The sequence below is a fragment of the Microtus ochrogaster genome, chromosome 24 (assembly GCF_000317375.1).
Source record: "Microtus ochrogaster isolate Prairie Vole_2 chromosome 24, MicOch1.0, whole genome shotgun sequence".
Classification (NCBI taxonomy): Eukaryota; Metazoa; Chordata; class Mammalia; order Rodentia; family Cricetidae; genus Microtus; species Microtus ochrogaster.
The window spans coordinates 5,571,809-5,577,402 of NC_022024.1; the positions used below are offsets into that span (position 1 = coordinate 5,571,809).

Below are 5,594 nucleotides of genomic sequence, written 5' to 3' on the forward strand. Positions count from 1 at the left end.
GTCTCACATTGATGTGTGTTTGTCTCTGTTGGAAGGGCTATTCAGAAAATGCCACAAGGTCACTCAGTAAGCAATTCAGGCAGGGGTAGCTAGGGAATAAAATGACTTAATCATTTTAAGGAGGCAGAGTTTGATGATTTCTGTGGTTTCTTTAAGGACAATTTATTTTATGATTTTTTTTCTCTGCAAGTGGAAAATGATAAAAACCATTGCAGTTTCATTTTATTGCTGTGTCTCTCATTATTTCAGCAAAAAGTCTGGGCCAAATCTAAATTTAGAATAATATATGTGATATTATAACTTGCTCCACAGTAAATCTGTGACCTCTATGACACAAAGGGGGAGAAATGTGGAGTGCAGGCTGTTCCAGCCTTAACTGAAGAAGTAAGTACTCCTTATGAAAATGATGGGAAGAGCCATTCCGTGCAGAGTATAAATTTGTAAATGAAGGTTTGCCATTCATCTTTTTTACTTTTTTCCCTTCTCATTTATTTTTTAATGTCAGAAAAATGCTTTCAATCTCTCACTGGAAATGAGTTTCCCTAGAGTACTATATAACTGCTTGAGTAGCATCTATAAGATGTTCGGTCAACATGGCTTCTCTTGTCTCAGAAGCACCTATTAAATTAGATGGGTGTGTATTTACTTTTAACATTTCATACAACCACGTATTATTTCCATCTTTTTGACAGTTTCTAAACTTTGCAAATATTAATGGTTTTATTATGATACCTTTATATGTACTTTGTCCTTCATTTCTTCTCCAACTGCTTTCTCCTATTCCAAAACTTGTCATATTTATGTTTCTGAATCTGGCATATTTAGTTCAGCATGTGAGTTTTAATTTTACCATTTCTTACAACTATCATGATTTAATTTCTCTTACAGTTGAATAAACTTCCATTGTGTATATATACTATAATTTTATTATCTAATCATCTGTTGATGGGCTTTTAGGATGGCTATCATGAACACGGCAGCAATAAACATGGAGTATTGCCTCCATTGTAGGACTTAGAGATTTTTGGGTATGAACACAGAAGTGGTAAGAGGAAGTCATTTCTATTTTTACTTGAGTGCGTATTTTTCATTCTGATTTCCATAGCAACTGCACTAACTCACATTCCTACCCACATTATATAGGATCCCCCTTTCTCCAGATCCCCACAGACATTTGAATCTCCTTGATGCTATTCTCAATGATGTCTGATGGAATCTCAACTAGTTTTTATTTATATTACCTTGATCACCAAGATTATTTCATACTGTTTCAAATATTATTGGCAAGTTGTATTTCTTCTTTAGAACATTTTCAGTTTATTAATTTGTTTGTTAAGTAGAAGACTTGGCGATTGGGTATCTAAATTTTATAGGTTCTAGATATCAGCCACATATTAGGCAATTGTTTATTCTCATTCTGCGCTAAGTGTATATTCTGTGGTTTGTCTCATTTGCTATGTCCTGGGCATTTTGTTTTGGTGTAATCCTGTTAGTTGATTCCTGAGATTTACTGTAAAAATGTTAGCCTATGCTTTCTAACCTGTGATTGTTAATTTTGCTTGTCAACTTTAAAAGTCAAGGAATTTTCTAAGAAACAAACCTCTGAGTGTATCTGTGAGTTAACTATGGATAGAATGCTAGCCCTAAATGTTGGTGGCATTTCATGATTCAGGGTTCAGGACTGAAGAGAAAGGAGAAAGTAAGTTAAACGCAAGCAATGTGGAACAATCACTGTGAAGATGTATTGTACTCATTGATTTAATAAAGAGCCAACTGTCCAATAGCTAGGCAGGAAGAGGTTATTCTGGAGATCCATACTGAGAGAATGCTTGGAAGAAAAGGGTGGTGTGTTCAGAAGATGCAGGGAAAAGATGAATATTCCATACTGATAAAAGGTACCAGCCACGTGATAGAGCATAGATAAGAAATAAGGGCTAATTTAAGATGTTAGTTAGTAAGAAGCCTAAGCTATCAACCAATCATTTATTATTAATAAAAAGTCTTTGTGTGGTTATTTGGCAGAACAGAGCCAACTGATGGAACAGCGAAGTCCGACTACACACCTGTGCTCATCTCTTTCTGGTTTTTGTCTCGCAAGCCTGTTGACATCTTCAAGGACTTCTCTGCCATGATGAAGTGGGCCTTCAAACTGTGATGGAACTAGAGCTCTTCATTTATTTGTTGGCCTCTTGTCAGGACACTGAGAGTAACAGTCAGAGCATTCACTAATATGATGAATTTCAAGGACCAGTGAGAGAACTTCTGGTCAGAGAATTGACATTACTCCTCTGCATTTGTAGGTGAACTGACTTTGCTCCTCTGTGTTTGCACTTGTAGGTGAGTTGTTGTTACTCCTCTGCGTCTGCACTTGTAGGTGAACTGATGCTACTCCTCTGTGTTTGCATTTGTAAGTGAGTTGACATTACTCTTCTGTGTTTGCACTTGTAGGTGAGTTGGTATTTATCTCTTATAGCTTTCAATGCTCTTCGCGTTGAATTTGTGACATTGTAACGACTTGTTATTGTGATATGTCACATTTGGCTTTTAAAATCCTCTGATGTTTTGGTGTCAATGTCTTTTCTAGACCTGGAAAATCTCCACTATAATTTCATTGGATATTTTATTATTATATTAACTTTCTCTCAGCTCCTTTTTCTAGTCAATTAATTCTTAAGTTTGTTCTCTTGAATGACTATTGGAATTTTTGGAAACTTTGTGCACGATCATTCATTTTTCCTTTATATTCCTGAAACTCCTCTTTTGATGAGTTCCATCTGTCGATGCTGCTTCTCAGCCTGCTAGAGCCTTTATGTACAGTATTTCCATTTGTTTTATTTACAGACTCAATTTTCTGCTGACTTTTTCCTCTACTAAATATCTAGCTTATCCATCTATTTTGGAATATCTTCATGTAAGTATCGGTTTGACTTCCTCACTTTCATCAATTTCAATCTTTTTTTTTTTTGTGGTCATTGATCAAGAATGTCTCTAAAATATATACCTGGAAAGTCAGCAGCCACAGGATCTTTGGTTTCTATTATTGAGATTTGTCAACTTGTGCAGGTGACCTAGAACTTTGAGTTTTCATTTTCTTCTTTTTAAAATTTATGTTTTTGATAGTTTTGAATATTACACAGTACGTTTTGATTATGTTCACCTTCATAATTGTTCCCAGATACATCCTTCCCAAGGCACTCAAGTATTGTCCCCTCCCACCTTTTAACCCTTCAGGACCAATTTCTGCTGCTCAAAATGTTCTTGGATGTGTGTTCTTGCACTGGAACAAGGTCGAATAACCAGGGGCTGCATCCTCAGAGAAAGCTGACATTTCCTCACCCAGCAGCTAACAACCTTTTCTCACGTTTTGTGCATCTCTTGGTATAAATGCATAATTTCCTTTCTATTATTCCATTTCCTACTCTTTGCATTTAATTTTTTATAAGTCTGTTCAGTGAGTGAGCTCCCCTAATAGCAACCTTCCTTCCTTCACCCTCTCTCTCTCTCCCTTCCTTCTCTTTCTCCCTTCTTCCTTCCTTCTTTCATTTCTTTCCTTGTTTCTTCCCTCCCTCCCTTCTTTCTTCTTTTCTCTTCCTCATCCTCTTTATGTTTTTATATTATGTATAAAGCCATTGATTGCATATCTGCAGTCTCATTTTATATGTATAATTTTGTAGGTATCAGAGAAACCAAACAGTTCCTGGATTCTGAGGTGCCCTGGTGTCCTTTCTGGGATTCTCCCAGCACTACCAGCTGACAGAGTGATGGAAGCTGCCAAGGAGAGCATCTCAGGAAAGATCCTAAACATATTAGCCAAGAAGATTCTAAGATTGCATCTTTTTGTGCTTCTAAGCTGTATTCTGAAGAGTTGAGGTAGCACTAGACAGTGTTTTGTTTCAAACTGATCTACTAGTTATATAAAATCAAATTATATTCTTGGCAGAAAACGCATGTCATTTTGGCATGCAAATCTGAGAGACCAATGCTCAGCAAAAACAATGACTTTGGAATATATATATATATTTAATATATATATTAAATTCTTGAATTCTTGGTTAATTCTCTGATTCCCTTTTCCTTATAGACAAATGGTTCTCAATCTATGGGCCATGATGACCTGAGGGAATCAAATGACTTTTACAGGGCTCACATATTAGATATCTTGCATATCAGATATTTATATTATGATTCATTACAGTAACAAAACTACAGTTATGAAGTAGCAAAAAAGAAAATGTTATTTGGGGTCACCACGACATTAGGAACTGTGTTAAAGGGTCCCAGCATGAGGAAGGGGAGAATGGCTGTATAGACAAAAGCTGTCATATTGCTTTTGTGCATATGGGGGTTTAAAAGTTTTCTCATGATTAAATTTCTTCAGTTTTCTACATCCTAATGTGTATTGCTTACTTTGAACCTGTGTTACCTCAATTCCCATTTTAATGAAGTTGTTATTTTTAATGAGTTATTTATTTTTTTATTATGCGTTCATGTGTCTATGTGTGGGTATGTGAGGATGCTTGTGGATGGTAGAGACATCACAAGCCTCTGGGGCTATAGCTAAAGTTGGTTATGAGCTGCCTTATGTAGGTGCTGACAAATAAACTCTGGTCCTTTGCAAGATCAGTACTTTCCCTTAGCTGCTGAGTGAGGATCGGTAAATGCAAGTCAGGTGAGACAGTACATGCCTTTAATCTAAGTACTTGCAAGGCTGAAACTAAAAGATCATGGCTGGAAGCTGGGACACATCTATTCAGTTTCTACTCCTTTTATTGCCACGGTTTCAGGTGTTAGGGCTCAATACAACCCCAGTTCTCATCTAGAGTGTCCCAGCTTCAAGCCATGATCTTTTAGTTTCAGCCTTGCAGGTACTTAGATTAAAGGCATGTACTGTCTCACCTGACTTGCATTTACCGATCCTCACTCTCATTACGATTTTCTACTCATCCCTGATAATAAATACTTTCTCTGAGGTAGCCACAGAATTACTCTACTATATAAAAAAATGCACTGTTTTCTCCTTCTGATTAATTTAACTTTTTATCAACATCTTTGTTTGAGGCCTCATGAGATGTTTGACATAATAATAAATCTGCTAAGAAAGATGATGACAATGAGAGAGAAGATACACTGGGCCCAGCATGATGGACTCATTCCAGAGAAGAAAATACTGTCGGTGTTGTAGACACGTTCAGCTTGCATATTGATATACTCCAGGACCATAGCCATTCTCTTCATTGGACCAGACAGTTGAAAACACACTTCCCCAGTGGCATGAGTTCTATTACTCTCTTTTAATTTGCTCCCGTATGTCATTTGCCATTTCAGCTCTCACTTCTTTTATGTTTTAGAATATGACATTTTCAGTAAGCAGGTCAGCAATATATCAGAAAATGCCTTTAGCCGAATAAAATTTCTTAGAAGAGAGAGAACTAACATTCTTTATGCTTCTTTATAATACCACACAACCAAGATTCACAGACTCCGTAATTCTCTTCATCAGGTAAAATAGTCTCTAGTCCTTCTATAACCAGGCTTTGAAATAGAGGGTATTCTATGGACATATTTAGTACCATTCTTTCAGATCAATGTTAGAA

At 36.4% G+C, this 5,594-nt stretch overlaps 1 long non-coding RNA gene across 1 annotated transcript; it reads left to right on the forward strand.

Annotated features, from left to right (window-relative positions):
• Positions 1–2,101: 2,101 nt before the first annotated feature.
• LOC106144058 lies at positions 2,102–4,231 on the forward strand. Its single transcript, XR_001229164.1, has 3 exons — positions 2,102–2,337; positions 3,232–3,378; positions 3,675–4,231. It is a non-coding gene; the product is annotated as an uncharacterized LOC106144058 (long non-coding RNA).
• Positions 4,232–5,594: the final 1,363 nt, after the last annotated feature.